Source organism: Myotis yumanensis, unplaced genomic scaffold, assembly GCF_028538775.1.
Source record: "Myotis yumanensis isolate MYYU_CA2020_CCGP unplaced genomic scaffold, mMyoYum1.0.hap1 SCAF_1, whole genome shotgun sequence".
Taxonomy (NCBI): Eukaryota; Metazoa; Chordata; class Mammalia; order Chiroptera; family Vespertilionidae; genus Myotis; species Myotis yumanensis.
The window spans coordinates 176195726-176210319 of record NW_027223752.1 but is presented as its reverse complement, the minus strand read 5'-3'; the positions used below and the strand labels follow the sequence as shown (position 1 = coordinate 176210319).

The 14594-nt window shown below is 39.2% G+C and overlaps 1 protein-coding gene across 4 annotated transcripts in view; it reads left to right on the top strand.

Annotated features, from left to right (window-relative positions):
• Nucleotides 1–14594, top strand: part of BMPR1B (bone morphogenetic protein receptor type 1B) — a 373138-nt gene that overhangs the window by 185669 nt on the left and 172875 nt on the right. Inside the window, exon 1 of one of the 4 annotated variants that reach the window (XM_070392517.1) lies at nucleotides 5292–5309. The exons of the other annotated variants lie outside the window; for them this stretch is intronic. The gene's annotated coding sequence lies outside the window, so the exon portion shown is untranslated. Of the gene's footprint in view, nucleotides 1–5291; nucleotides 5310–14594 lie in introns of those variants that run through there. 4 annotated transcript variants of the gene reach the window in all.

Below are 14594 nucleotides of genomic sequence, written 5' to 3'. Positions count from 1 at the left end.
GGCAGGTCTGACCCTGTGACACTCCAGATTCCAGCCTTGGGTATCCCCACGTCACCCCCAAGACCGAATGTGCAGTTAAAACTCCATTTGTAGGGTAGTGTGCAAGGCCTTGTCTGACTTGGCCCTTGCTAAGCAATATTTTTGTAACTTGATGTCTTTTTTTGAGGCAACCACCTTTTACTCTGTCCTTGAGGGTAGCTTGTCATTATTTGTTATCGTTTGCTTGTGAAATAGCAGCAGCTTTTGATCGGTCTCATGCCACTAGTGTCCCCAGTTCTGTTCCTGTGGCACATGCAGTACCTCTTTCTGAGGTATCCTTCTTTCTCCCCTTTCCTGCAAAAACGTGTCCTTTTTAACTCTCACCAGGTGAAGCACGGATGCCATCTTCATCGCTAGGTGTCCCTTCCCTCTCTGGCTGAGTTCAGCACCACCCAGTCTGTGTTGTTATAGAGCAGTGGTTCTCAACCTTCTGGCCCTTTAAATACAGTTCCTCATGTTGTGACCCAACCATAAAATTATTTTCGTTGCTACTTCATAACTGTAATGTTGCTACTGTTATGAATCGTAATGTAAATATCTGATATGCAGGATGGTCTTAGGCGACCCCTGTGAAAGGGTTGTTGGACCGCCAAAGGGGTCACGACCCACAGGTTGAGAACCGCTGTTATAGAGTCTTGTACATACTTATTGTTGAGCAGTGATACTTGTATAGTTGTTGGTTCACACAGTGCCTTCACCTCTACTGAGACAGTGGCTCTTTAGACTTAAGTTTCCTGTCATACATTCTCCTTGCATCTTTCACCCTTCCCTCATGCCAGATGTCATAGCTGTGTTCTGTTTTTCTTGGTGGTGTTATTTGATTGATGTCCTTCTGGTTTACCACAACCTGACCCCAGGCCAGAAACCCGCAGCTTTGTGTTAACCATTACATTTCCCACTGTGAAGCTAAGTACCTGACATACAACATACATTCAGTACTTGGGTTGTAGAATAAGTAAATAAACTAGTGGAGGGTAAAGGCTTTTTTCTTTTCTATAATATTTGTGTCTGTGTCACATAGCTCAGAACTCAACAATGTTCATCACTAATGAAACCTTAAAGATTTTTTTTTTTAACACCAAGAGATTCTTTTCTTCAAATCTTATCAGGAGTCCAATATATAAAACAAATAAAAGCAGAGCCATCATGTTTGAATACTGCCCCCCCCCCCCCCCCCCCCCCCCCCCACTGGACTCCTGAGGTAATGTCACAGAATCCCTGGCCTGAGGTGCAGTTAGGAAATGGAGGGAAGCCACAGTTAGAGTGGGATTTGCATTGGCTGTACAAGTAGGTGAGCAGTGCTTTTCATTAGCCCTGGCTGTCGCTGTGCAAGCGGGCAAGCCATTCACCACTCTGGGACTTGTTTTCTTATCTTTGAAATGAGAGTTTCCTCTAATGTTCTTAGTGTTTCTTTCCAGCTATGTGAGTATGTTTAAAAGTTTCAGATTTAGCCCTAACCGGTTTGGCTCAGTGGATAGAGCGTCGGCCTGCGGACTGAAGGGTCCCAGGTTCGATTCTGGTCAAGGGCATGTACCTGGGTTGTGGGCACATCCCTAGCAGGGGGTGTGCAGAAGGCAGCTGATCGATGTTTCTCTCTCATCAATGTTCCTAACTCTCTATCCCTCTCCCTTCCTCTCTGTAAAAAATCAATAAAATATATTTTTAAAAAAGTTTCAGGTTTATCCCAGCCCTTGATCCTCACTTAGATTCCATCTCTTATTGGAATACCCTTCCCTCTCCTTTATGCTAATGCTGTTTTTCTTGAGCCCAAGACAACTTCCCACTCATCTTAGAAGTCTTCTCAAGCTACTCTGCTTACTGCATCTATCACATTCATTGTCTCCAGCACATAACTAGATTCTAACATGCAATTTCCCAGGACAGAGTGTCCATGCAGGAGCAGGTTTTAGCAAGTGCATTGGCCAGTCACCCATTTTGCTTACCTTTAACAACCTAATATTAGTTCAGAATATTAAGGTACATTCTTAATATGTATGTTATTTGCTTCTGAAGTTATGCACATTTTATAGGAACACTGTGTAAAGTATCTTTTATTGATCAATCACCTCAATTAGCTTTATTTGATTAATTGCAGAGACCTCATCTTATATTTCTATGTACTGCCTATCATTTCTGATTTACTTGTTGATTGATCATTTGAAAAGCAAACACCTGTTTAATTGCTCAAGTTATAAATAGAAAAAATGTGTTTTGTATATTATTTGCTGATATTGTAATTCAAATGAGATTGCATTTACTTTTACAAGGGGGACAATCCAGTAAACCCTTCTGTGTCCATTTTTCATTAGATAAAAGATAAGCACAGAAGAGAGACCTACTATTGTAGTCCTACTGGTTTTGATTCATAGCTCTGCATACTTTTTGTCAAATTGAAACCTCTTTGACTTTATATTCCTTATTGTTAAATGAGGGAATGCCCACTTTCTCAGGCCTGTTGTGAAGATGACTTGAACTAGCATCTGTCAAGAGCTATTCATGTAATAGGCACTCCACCAAGTTAATTGTTTATGGTATTTCTTACCCCTGGAGAAGTCTGAGGTAAGCTCTCTATAACCAAAGAAAAAGATGTAGATATTCGAGAGAGTTCATGCAATATGCATCCATTTATTTTCTTCCTTGGGTTATGTAAGATATTTCAAATTAAAGTGACAAGACTTTTTCTTTTTCTTTAGGCTAGTTTTCTCCTAGTTTAAGAACACTGAAAAAAATTAGAGAGAATATAGAGAGTTAATAACTTTGATTAAGTGTTTCAAATTCTGCGGGACTGATTTTTTTTGTTTTGAATTTATTTGGTGGTACACTGAAGAAATGTTCTTTCTGGTGAATATGTTTCAAAGAAAATATAGTTTGATTTAGACTGAAAGAGTAAACTGTGTATGTTCTCATGTTTACATATATATGCACAAGAGTATTGATATGATAAATATATCCTTAGGCACTCAACAGCTCTGAACAGTATTTTAAAAAGTAACAACCCTGTGATCCAACAATGGAACATTTGTGAAATTGGAAAAGACAAAGAAACATTGGAAAGCAAGGTCATTGGCACACAGGGAAAGCATTAGCCAGCAAAGCACTTAGAGTGAATGGACATGCGACCACACAGTTGTAGAAAAAAGATTCTGAATCTCTCAACACAAAGTTTTGGCTTTGGACTCCCTTAGTTTAAATATTGACTTTTGAAATGGGATGAAAGTTGATATATGCCGTGTTGCAATATCTTTCTCACCACATGTTAAGTGGCAGTAATGCAATCTTGTTGGATAACTAGTACTGTGTTTTTTTGATTTACAGCCCTGGTAATTTTTCTTGTTCTGGGAATACATTGCATGAGAACACATGTTGAAGCTAAAATTAGCTCCAAACCTACCTAAGTAAAAGTAGTTATTCTTCTCATATAACTAACTTACAAATATTTAGATTTTAAATGGTGTTTAAATCTATATATTTAATTAGCTTTCTCAGAAATTATTGAAAGAATAAAAATATGAGTATAGAAGCAAAAATAGCACCAGGAGTAATTACAATGAATGATAGCTCAGTTTTAGAAGAAACTAGAACACTTAACATACCCATGAAAAAAAACAATGTAAATTTTTATTATTATAAAAAACAAGCATATGTCCACTTATTCAAAGGATAAGAAATCTACTGTAAGAAAAACATACAAACTTTTGAATTGGTCATAATGTTTTTTTAAATAAATAGTTCATTATTCAGTGGATATTCTTTAAGTCATGAGTTCTTCATACTGAGCTATATGGAAATCCTCCCAGTAACTGGGTTGTTTCATAACCTTAACTTGATATGTATATATAGCATAAATGTTCTTGAGTTTATGATTTAATTGTCATGCTCAAGAAATTATAGCATTTTATTAGCTTTAAAGCACAGATAGATTGAAAACCTAAAGTTTGATGACTAAATTTAGATTATATGCAGTCATTGAAAGTATTTTATATCCTAGGTTTATACTGGAAAATTTTTATGAACATACCCAGGTGTATCTTAAGAAATGGTGGGGAAGTTGAACAGATTCTGGAAGTTCCATAAAGGGAATGACTAACATTTGGAGAAATGTTAGTCAGTCTGTAATGAAGCAATTATTTTATCTTAGGAAATGCCAAGAGGGAGCAGAGAAACCAAGTGTGTGAGGTATATACAGGGGTTGGAAAAAGTAGGTTTACAGTGGTGAGTACATGAAACACAGAGTTTATTCTTGTATTATTATTGATTCATTATTGCATTATTTATTTGTATTATAACTGTAAACCTGCTTTTACCACCTCTGTAATACTGACATGCAGCAAGGAGATAAAGATCTCAAAATATCTCAAAGTTGGATTATATTCAATCTTTGTAGGTTTGTAGAAAAATAAAACTATAGAATTAAGAGATAGTTTTCTCTTATATTTTTGACCAAGCCTTTTTAGATCTTTTGTGTACTTTTCAACTCTATTAGGTAGACATACAAACATATTTAACATCTTTCTCAGGCATAATGAATAATGGTATTTGAATAGAGAAGGCTGCCTAAAACCAGAACCATTCAGAAAGTAGAGACTCTTATAAATGCAACTTTACTGTTATAGATTATGTACATCAACCACAATTACTGCCATTTTCTAAAATTGCGCTCCATTTTCTTATTAACTTCTGTTAAAGAACAGGTAACTTTTATTTGCATGTGTTTTTGTCCATATGAAGGAGATTAGTTTTCTTTTTACTATTTAATAAAATGGTAAGAACATTCAAAATTCTGGTTGAAGTACTGAAAGAGCTCAAAATAAATCATATACAGAAATTTTTAGAGATCCTGAGATATCACACATAAAGGAAGAGTGATCCTAAGATCCTGAGATATCACACATAAAGGAAGAGTGATCCTATTCTTTATCTCACTTAGAAGGTATCTCCATAAAAGTAGTGGTAACATTTTAGTAGTTTGATTAATTTTCCCATTAGCTATATAAGTACAACTTTATATTCAGGGAGATATTGTTTCTATTTCTTTTTGTCACTTTCGGACTTTCCTGACATCTCTCTAGATGTCATTACTTAGTAATATTAGTATGCTTTTATTAAACTTTATTTTCTCAGGAAGGAAGAGGTAGCCAGAGACCAAAGTGATTACAGCTTGCTAGTCAGAGTGGCTCCCTCCTGCCAATGACTGTCCACCTCACTCCCATGACCAGACCTCACTGAGCCTCCACGGGGAGGATTATTATAAGGCTAAGCTCTGGCACGTGGTGAGTAATTAATTTTTATGAAAGTAAGGGCAAGTTTTAGAAAGCTATTTTTTATGGGCTGCCCTTTAAAATGAAATAATGAAAAAGCTATATTGAATTCTGGGCAAAATATGTTTATTTAAAAATTAGATATCCTACTTTTATTGGGTAGAAGAATGTCAGAGAGAAAATTTTCACTGCCTTTTTAGCCACTGAAATGTGAGCATCTTATCTAATAAAGAGGGGATATGCCAATCGACCGCCACATCATAACTGTCAAGATGGCTGTGCCCACAGTAGAGGCAGGGATTCCATAACACAATATGGCTGCGCCCACAGCGGCCCCGAGTTCCCATAACGAGCCTTAATGAGCAATAAGCAGGGACCTGAGGCTGTGTGGCGCTGGGCTGGGGCAGGGGACCTGAGGCTGCGCCCCCCGCCTGGTGGGGCTTGACAGGGGAACTCAGGCCATGCCCCCTGTCTGGCAGGGCTTGACGGGGGACCTCAGGTCACATCCCCTGCCCCAGCACCAGGCTGGGGGCCCTCAGGCTGTGCCTCCTGCCCGGGCACTGAGCCAGGGAACCTGAGGCCACACCACCCACCCCGGTGCTGGGCCAGGGGACCTCATGCTGCGCCTCCTGCCCTGGCGCCAGGCTGGAGGACCTGAGGCCATGGCCCCCCACCCAGTGGGGTTTGATGGGGGTGGGGTCGGTAAGGTCTGAATCTAGCCCAATTGGGTGGGCTGGCTGGGTCTGGATCTTGCGTGATTTTGAGGCACACATCGGTGGGCGGGGACTTGACTCTGGTTCGCGTGGTGCGCCCCAGACTCTGACAGGAAGAAGATTTTCATATACATTTTACTAATTTTCTTTCATCTCTGACACGTCTATTATAGAGAAAGGGCAAATAGCAATATTAAAATATTTCCTCTAATTAATTCCCTTTTAAAGTGCACGAATTTTGTGCACCAGGTCACTAGTGGAAGAATAGTGGCAATCTCAAAGTCACTTTATACCCCCTCAGTTCGTTTGAGCTTTGATCCTTATTCTAAAACTTCTAGGCAGCTCATGGTGTTGGGCAGGTGGCAGTCAGCTCTAGAACCCGTCCTGTGCTAGGTCAATGAGAATTTAAGATCTTTCTTGATTAGGGAGTTTTACCATTGGCACCATTATATTCTTTTACCTTTGTTCTGTGTTCCCAAGTAATTAGATCTTTATTCCTTGATATCCACGTCTACTCTCTACTCCAGTTTCTGCTCTTAGGTTTCTCTGGTGTTCTACATGCTTTGCCCAGCGTCCCCTTTTACTTGCTATGTGGATTTTCCAGGAAAACTTCGTACATTCCAGGTCTCCTTGCGTGGCAGCATTCCACCAATCCTTGTGAGTGCATTCTGACACTGGACATGCTTCCCAGGCTGGTGTAAACTAGGCCATTCATTCTGTTCCAAAGCGGAAGGCCTTTTTCCCATCCCCTCCCCCCCTTTTTTAACAATGGGTAATATTCTCAGAAAACTCATAGCCCATCACAAAGCCTTTGTTTTTCTTTCTAGTTTAGCCCAACAAAGTCCTGATTGCTTTCAAACTTCCCTTTTGCATTTTGGGTTTAGGAGCCTATGTTCTTACTGGAATCACAGAATCAGTAGAGCAGAACTCTTCCTTTTCTGTTTTAGTTTTCTCCTTAGCATTTATTACTAACATATGATGCAGTTCACTTTTGAATGTTGTTTATTATTTGTCTTCCCCACTAGAATATAAGTTCAATGTGGGCAGGGAATTTTGTCTGCTTTGTTCTCCTCTGTATATTTAGTTCTCTAACAAAGCCTGGTGCATAGTATATGCTCAATAAATATTTGTAAACTGCAATTATGACTTTGTCAAATAATTATGTCTTGAAGTTTAGATGTCTCCTAAGGAGTTAATGATCACTATGTTCTGTTTAAAAAGTTTCCCATACTTTTAAAAGTTTGAACATTTACCACACGTAAGATTTACAATTATAGATTAACTAGAGGCCAGTGCATGAATTTGTGCACATTGAAAGGAAATTCATTAGAAGAAATATTTTAATATTGCTTTTTGCCCTTTCTCTATAATAGAAGTGTCAACCAAATTCACAATCGACAATGACAGATCAAAACACATGTGTTTGATTGGCGCCAGTGAGAACTTTATATACATAGATAAACTTGCTTAATTAGACCTGCTTTCTGATTTAGCTAAACTTTTTACAGCCCAGTGAAGCACCCCAACTTCTCTTTCAGGTAGTTTTCAGCAACACAGCAGTTAGTATCAACACGAAGAAGATTATTATTATGGATCACACAGGGAGAACAAAGGGTAAAATATTTAACACATTGTATGCGGGTAGTTTTCATCACGCGCTAACAGGTGGCATGTGGCGCGGGCCATTTTTGCTAATTTTTTTGCGCAAATGGCAACGTTCAGTAAAATTATGATAACTTTAGTTTATGTATTTATACGTTACCCACATTCTACCGCTAGTCTATTAAAAAAACGTACTAATACGTGTCCTGCTCTCTACTTACTCCCAGTCAACGTAAAACATATAAATACGTTTTCCGCATTCAATGTGTTAAATGCAGCAGTGTTTTACTATATTCTGCGCAGTGAGAAAACCTGAAGTCATTTTCAAGGTCCACCATTTCTTCTTTTCAGTTGGGTCAAGTTTATAAACTTTCTAAATTTCCATTTTCCGGCTAATGAAAAGAAAATAGGATTCTACTGAGTCTCCTATCTACCTACTCCAGGATTTCTGTGAGGATCAAATGAGATGAGGCATGGGAAAACGCTTCACAGACATTTGGTTACAGTGTAAAATGTTTGCACCTGGCTATAAAGCAAACTGTGTTCCTGGGCTGAAGAAACTCCAAGGAGGCTAGTCGCCAGGGAGAGGAAGCCAGTCATTGCTAAGTGACGTCATTACCTGGTGCCCACAGCCACCGTTTCTGGGCTGGGCTGGGCTGTGGCCTGCACAATGGGGTCTCGGCAGTGCTTTTAAAAAGATAACTGTAAAGTCTAGTGGTTTAAAACAGCCGAACCAAAGTTATCACCTCTCCTGATTTTCTGGGTCAGGATTTGTTGCAGAACTCAACTGAGCGGTGCTTTTGCAGTCAGATGGTGTCTAGCACTGGAACAGCAGGAGGCTAAAGCGGTGAGACGCTCAGCAGGCTTATCTCTATTTATGTAGCATCCAGGCCTCTCTGTTTTCTCCACATTGGCTAGTTTAGTCTTTGTTACAGCAGCGTGCCTCCACAAGGTTGGACTGCTAATGTGGCAGCTAAAGGCTCCAAGATCACGGATTCTGATGAATGAATTAAATCACATTTCATTGCCTGGCCTTGAGGCACATAGTGTCACTTCACCATAGCCATAAGCTCATCCAGTTTCACGGAGAAAGAATTGAGATCCCATTTCTCAACAGGATGCAAGAAGAGCAGTTGGGATGGGGGAATATTGCTGTGGCCATCTTTGAAAAATAACACCTTCTACACTTCTTTGTATCCAATCTTTATAGGTTAATTCCAAAGTGATAGAATATAGATATACAAGTCAATGGAGATGTAGACAGTCTTTTATGGTAAACAAACAACAGCAACAACAAAACACACACACACACACACACACAACTTGATCATCCTTGTTTTCATTGTCAAATTTTGCTATTTAAACATTCAGTGAATTTCTGGTTACAGCATTTAATGAGACCCTAAAATTGATGTTTTCCTCTTGGCTAAGCCAAAATTATGATTGTGGGTGGTGCATGTTTTAAGTTATATCAAGTTCTCAGACATGCAGAATTTATGAATGGTAATAGTTTGAACTGGCCAGCTATTGAAACCTTGTGTTTTTGTAAGAGAAGAGGAAAAATGTTTCCTAAAAATGAAGAGAGAAATTTTAAATCTAGCTCCGTATAAGTACTGACAGGTTGTCCTATTGATTCTTAAAATTAATCTTTTAAAATATCAAGAGTCATTTGGTTGAGCTTCATGACTATGAACAGTGAAAACTTCATTAAAGGTGATGAATGTGCAGCTGCCAGCATCTCCTCTCTGCTGGGCCACCCCAGCTCAGTTTGCCTCCTGTCACTGCATGAACGTGCGCTGTGGAACGTTTCTGGCCGTTGCAGATGTTTAGTCTGCATCGGCTTGGACCCTGTTCACTGCATCTTATTACCTGGGTTTCCCCTTCTGCTTTTAGCAACAATGCTCCCCAGCTAGCCTGTGTGGGCGAGCCAGGCATGAAGCAGCTTGGGAAAGCCAAGAAACCAGAAAACTGCTACCTGGGATGACTATGTCTTCACAGGGCTGTCAGGGGCCACCTCCCATGCAGCCCTCTTCACGAGATCAAAGGTGACACAAAAAGGAATGGAAAACACCACGATAAATCATCACCACTTCTTGCAATGGTTGTACCTAGGAAAACACCCTACATTTTAGCCATCAACCTGGCCTACTGACAATGAAATTTTGGTCATCGCTAAATTGAAGGCAGTGTTACTTAGAGAATTATTGATCTTTTAAAATATATGCAAAATACAATTAAATAAATTCCAAAATGGGATTGATTATTTATGTAATAGTTATAATTTGCCTCAACAGTTCAACCTCAGGTAAATTTTTCTGAGATAAAATGTGAACTCCGGCAAACAGCCTAGTGAAACTGACAGTAAGTTTGTTCATTTAATTATAACCTGATTTTTTGAAATAATTGAATTGTGTTTTCAAACAAAGGATGTTAGAGCTTTAGGGAAATAGTAAGCCTATAAAAGCAACAGATTACAAAAGAATATGAAAACACTGAAAACTGGATCATAAGTAACATGAGGTGACAATTGAAATGTCAAATTTTGATAAAAATATTTTCAAGTTATTTCAGTTTACTTCAATTAGTAAAGTAGTTGTTATACGAAAAGGAGTAACAATTTAGTTTATTTAGTGTTATTATTTATTTATAAAAATTGAACCTGTCATTCAATTAAATGTTTTATTGTTAGTTTTCTACCCATATTCTAAAACTTGTTTATTTCTTTTTTTTTAATCTTTATTGTTGCAAGTATTACATAGGTCCTCCTTTTTCCCTCATTAATCTCTTCCAGCCCTTTCCTGTCCTCCCCTTCATCCCAGGCCCTCACCACCCCATTGTCTGTGTCCATGGGTTATGTATATGTGCATACAAAAAAAACTTATTTCTAAGAAGGTCAGTAATTATTGATTATCAGAGTAGTAATTATGTTAAGTATATGTATTCAGCATTGTGTAAGGTCAGATAACCCAAAATTTGTTAATAATTAAAATTGTTTAAAATTGATTTTTAGAGAGAGGGGAAGGGAGAGGGAGAGAGAGAAACATCAATGTGAGAGCAAAACATCAATTGACTGACTGCCTCCAGCACACACCCTACTGGGGATCTAGTTGCAACCCAGGCATGTGCCCTGACCAGGAATCCTCCAGCTACCTTTTGGTGCATGGGACGAAGCCCAACCAAGTGAGCCACGCTGGCCAGCACTGTTAATACTTTTAAAACAAACTTTTTAGGCCTTTATGTTTTTTCCTTCCCTCCCCTCCCAGCCTTCTGGCCATTCTCCACAGAGCTTTATGTGTAGCTTTTAAAACTGCTCAGCAGCTTCTCATTGCCAGGCAGATAAAAGGTAAGGTATGTTTTCATGACAAACCAGGCCCTCCAGGATCAGGCACCGTCTTCCCTTACATTATCGCCTGCCTCTCCTTGCACTGGAGCCTTGCTACATCACAGAGACTTGCTTCACATCCTGGCACAGACTATCCTCAGTCACAGCTATGCCTTTGCTCTACCTCTTTCTGGAATGGTTCTCCCCCTGCCTCTTCCTCTCCAGTGGTTCTCAACCTTCTGGCCCTTTAAATACAGTTCCTCATGTTGTGACCCAACCATAAAATTATTTTCGTTGCTACTTCATAACTGTAATGTTGCTACTGTTATGAATCATAATGTAAATATCTGATATGCAGGATGGTCTTAGGCGACCCCTGTGAAGGAGTGGTTCGACCGCCAAAGGGGTCGCGACCCACAGGTTGGAACCGCTGCTCTAGACTAATTCCTATTCACCTTGTTAAGACTTACTTTCACCTTACCTCCCCAATGATATAGTTCCATATATCTTACCACTATGTGTAGCTCTTGTACTGCTCTTATTACTGTGCATTATAGCTTTTGTCTGTGTGCTACTTGGAGGCAGTAGTTGTGTCTTTTTTTACTTTTGTCTGTTACAGTGCTTGGTATATATTAGATATTCAAAATTGTTTACAGAGTGACTGAATGATTTATGGTCCTGTTTTATTTTTCATTTGAGTCTGCAGTCTCTAATCTTTGAATCGTCTTTCTCCTTGATCTAGCCTTCTTATTTGGAGCACAGCAGTTACCTCTCATTTCATATTTTCAAGTATTTCTGACTTCTCTTTATTTTACCAAGATGGGAGAGAATAGTAGTCAGGGCCCTGAAGTGGTAATGTGTATTTGCAGAAGTTCATATAAGAACTATGCTGCTTTAATGTGTCTTACCTTCAACAGTGGAAGGTTAAGTCTTCATTATACATTCATTAATTAGGTGTTTCTTTAACACCACAAAGAAAGGTACTGTGAATATGGAAAAATGCATAAAACATAGCTCCTGATTTCAGTTAAGGTATTGTTTTCTGGAAAAGGGAAGCCGGATGTAACACAAGTTGGGAATGCTGTAGGTCTTCTAAAGGCACAGAAAGAATTCAGAGGCTGTTTTGAGGTAGATTACCTTGGCTGGCTTTATCAGAGAGAGAACTTTAAGAAGAAAGGGTTGAGTAGAAATTGCCATTCTTTTTTACTCACATGCTGTGAATTCCATAATAAATGGACTGTGTGGAAAATGTGTTGACTTCTTTTTTGAAATACCTTTAAAGAAAAATTGGGGGTTGTGTAATATTGATACATGCAATTTTTGATAAAATACTGTTTGGGGGCATGTAAATAAAGGAATATGAGTTTATGTTCTATGGAGTGGTTGAATTGTTAAATGAAATTCCTTCAGGTAGTTAGTGGATTTTCATATGCTATTAGACCAGAAGAGATGATATATCAGCAGAACTCTTAGGACTGGAGCTTCACACGATAGTTAAATTAATTTCCAGCTGATGGGGTTGCTTTCCTGGAATGTGAGCAGGATTTGGATAGCTTTTGCTTTTCTTACAATTTAATTTTGGTTCCTTAGTTTGTGCATGATTATTAGTTGTTAAAAAATAAGAATTTAAATTGACACTAAGATTTGGGGAATGCAACCTTTTACTACTGTGAGGAGACTTCATTCTCTACTAAATACACTCCAAGAAAGTGTGTTGATATGAACAATAGATACCAGAATTATGTGCCACAAAATGATGTACCATTTACAGCAGATGGGATCAAGTACTCATGTGACCCATATTCGAGGGATCCCATGGTCAATGTTACATATTAAAAAAAAGAATAATGTAAGCAAAATTTATGTACTGTCTCAAATGTTTTGTTTATCTTTTTTTTTCTCTCAAGAGACAGTGAAGTTACTCATGCCCTGGCCGCCAGGCTCAGTGGTTAGAGTGTTGGCCAGTGCACCTGAGGGTCTTGGATTCAATTCCCAGTCAAGTGCACGTACCTGGTTTCAGGTTTGGTCCCTGGCCCTGGTCAGGGCTTGGGGCATGTACAGGAGGCAACCAGTCTATGTTCCTCTCTTACATCAATGTTCCTCTCTCTCTCTCTCCCCCTCCCTCCTTTCCTCTCTCTCTAAAAGTCAATGAAAAAATATCCTCAGGTGAGGATTAACAAAAAAAACTTATTCACAAATGATAAGCAAATCTATTCTAGAATGTATAGGGCAACTACATAAAAGCAATGAATCAAACATGGATATAATTGCATTGGGCATTTCCAGGACAACTGTTTACCTAAATGATTTGAATTTTTAGAAGGAAGTATTTCCATAATTGCTTTTGTTTTTGTTCTGGAGGAGAATGTGTTTTGGAAGCTAACATATTCCTAAAGTGTATTTCTTCTTTTTACCAGATTAAATATGAAACACTTTACTTGCCTGGCAGAAATTTCAGATGCAATTTTAATCTTTCAATGGCTGCTTATGTAATTAGACTAAAACTTAAATTCCTTACTGTGGCTTGAATTCGTGCTTGTCACTTGGGGCTGCGAGTCAGAATTACGTGGAGGGCTTTAAAAGATACTGGTCTCTGCCTCCTGCTCCAGTGATTCTGGTTTAACTGGTCTGGGATATGACCTGGGCATCTGGGATTTTATTTTTGTTAATTTTAAATTAAAAAAAAATATATATATATATATAGATTTTTATTGATTTCAGAGAGGAAGGGAGAGGGAGGGAGGGAAAGAGAGAAATATCAATGATGAGAGAGAATAATTGATCAGCTGCCTCCCGCATGCTCCCTACTGGGGATTGAGTCTGCAACCTGGGCATGTGCCCTTACTGGGAATCAAACCATGACCTCCTAGTTCCTAGGTCGGTCGATGCTCAGCCACTGGGCCACACCAGCCGTGGGAGCATATGGGTTTTTTAAAGCATCATAGGTGATTCTAATGTGCAGCACAGTTTCAAAACCACTGGCCCAAAACACCCACCTCATCCCGTCACTGTCTAATTATTCGACTTCATTGTGTGCCAGCTCTTGCCTGCCCCTCCTTTTTTTTTGTTGTCACTAGAATACCCAGGGTGGTTCTTACCCAGGGGTCTTCCTGTTAGCAATTTCTTCTTCCTGGAATGCTCTTCCTCCACGTCTTTACATGGCTGTCTCCTTCTCATCATCCGGCCTCAGCTCCGGCAAGGCTTTTCCTAATCACCCCCGTGGAAGCTTTCTTTTCCCAGCACCATCACTTTATTCTGTGTAACTGTTATCACTGCATGCCCTTTCTTTTTCTCCATGAGATGTTATCATATTCATTGGTTAGTTTCTTTTTATTGGCCACAAGAATGTGAAGTCCAGGAGGGCATGCCCAGCATGTTTGGTTCACCATCATCTTTCTAGCACTTAAAACCAAGCCTGTCATATCACAGTTGCTCAAGGAATATTTTTTTGAGTAAATGAATATAAATGTTACCCTGGCCAGTTTGGCTCAGGATAGAGCATTGGCCTATGGACTGAAGGGTCCCAGGTTTGATTCCGGTCAAGGGCACATGCCTGGGTTGTGGGCTCGATCCCCAGTGTGGGTCATGCAGAAGGCAGCCAGTCAATGCTTCTCTTTCATCATTGACGTTTCTTTCTCTCTCTCCCCCTTCCTCTCTGAA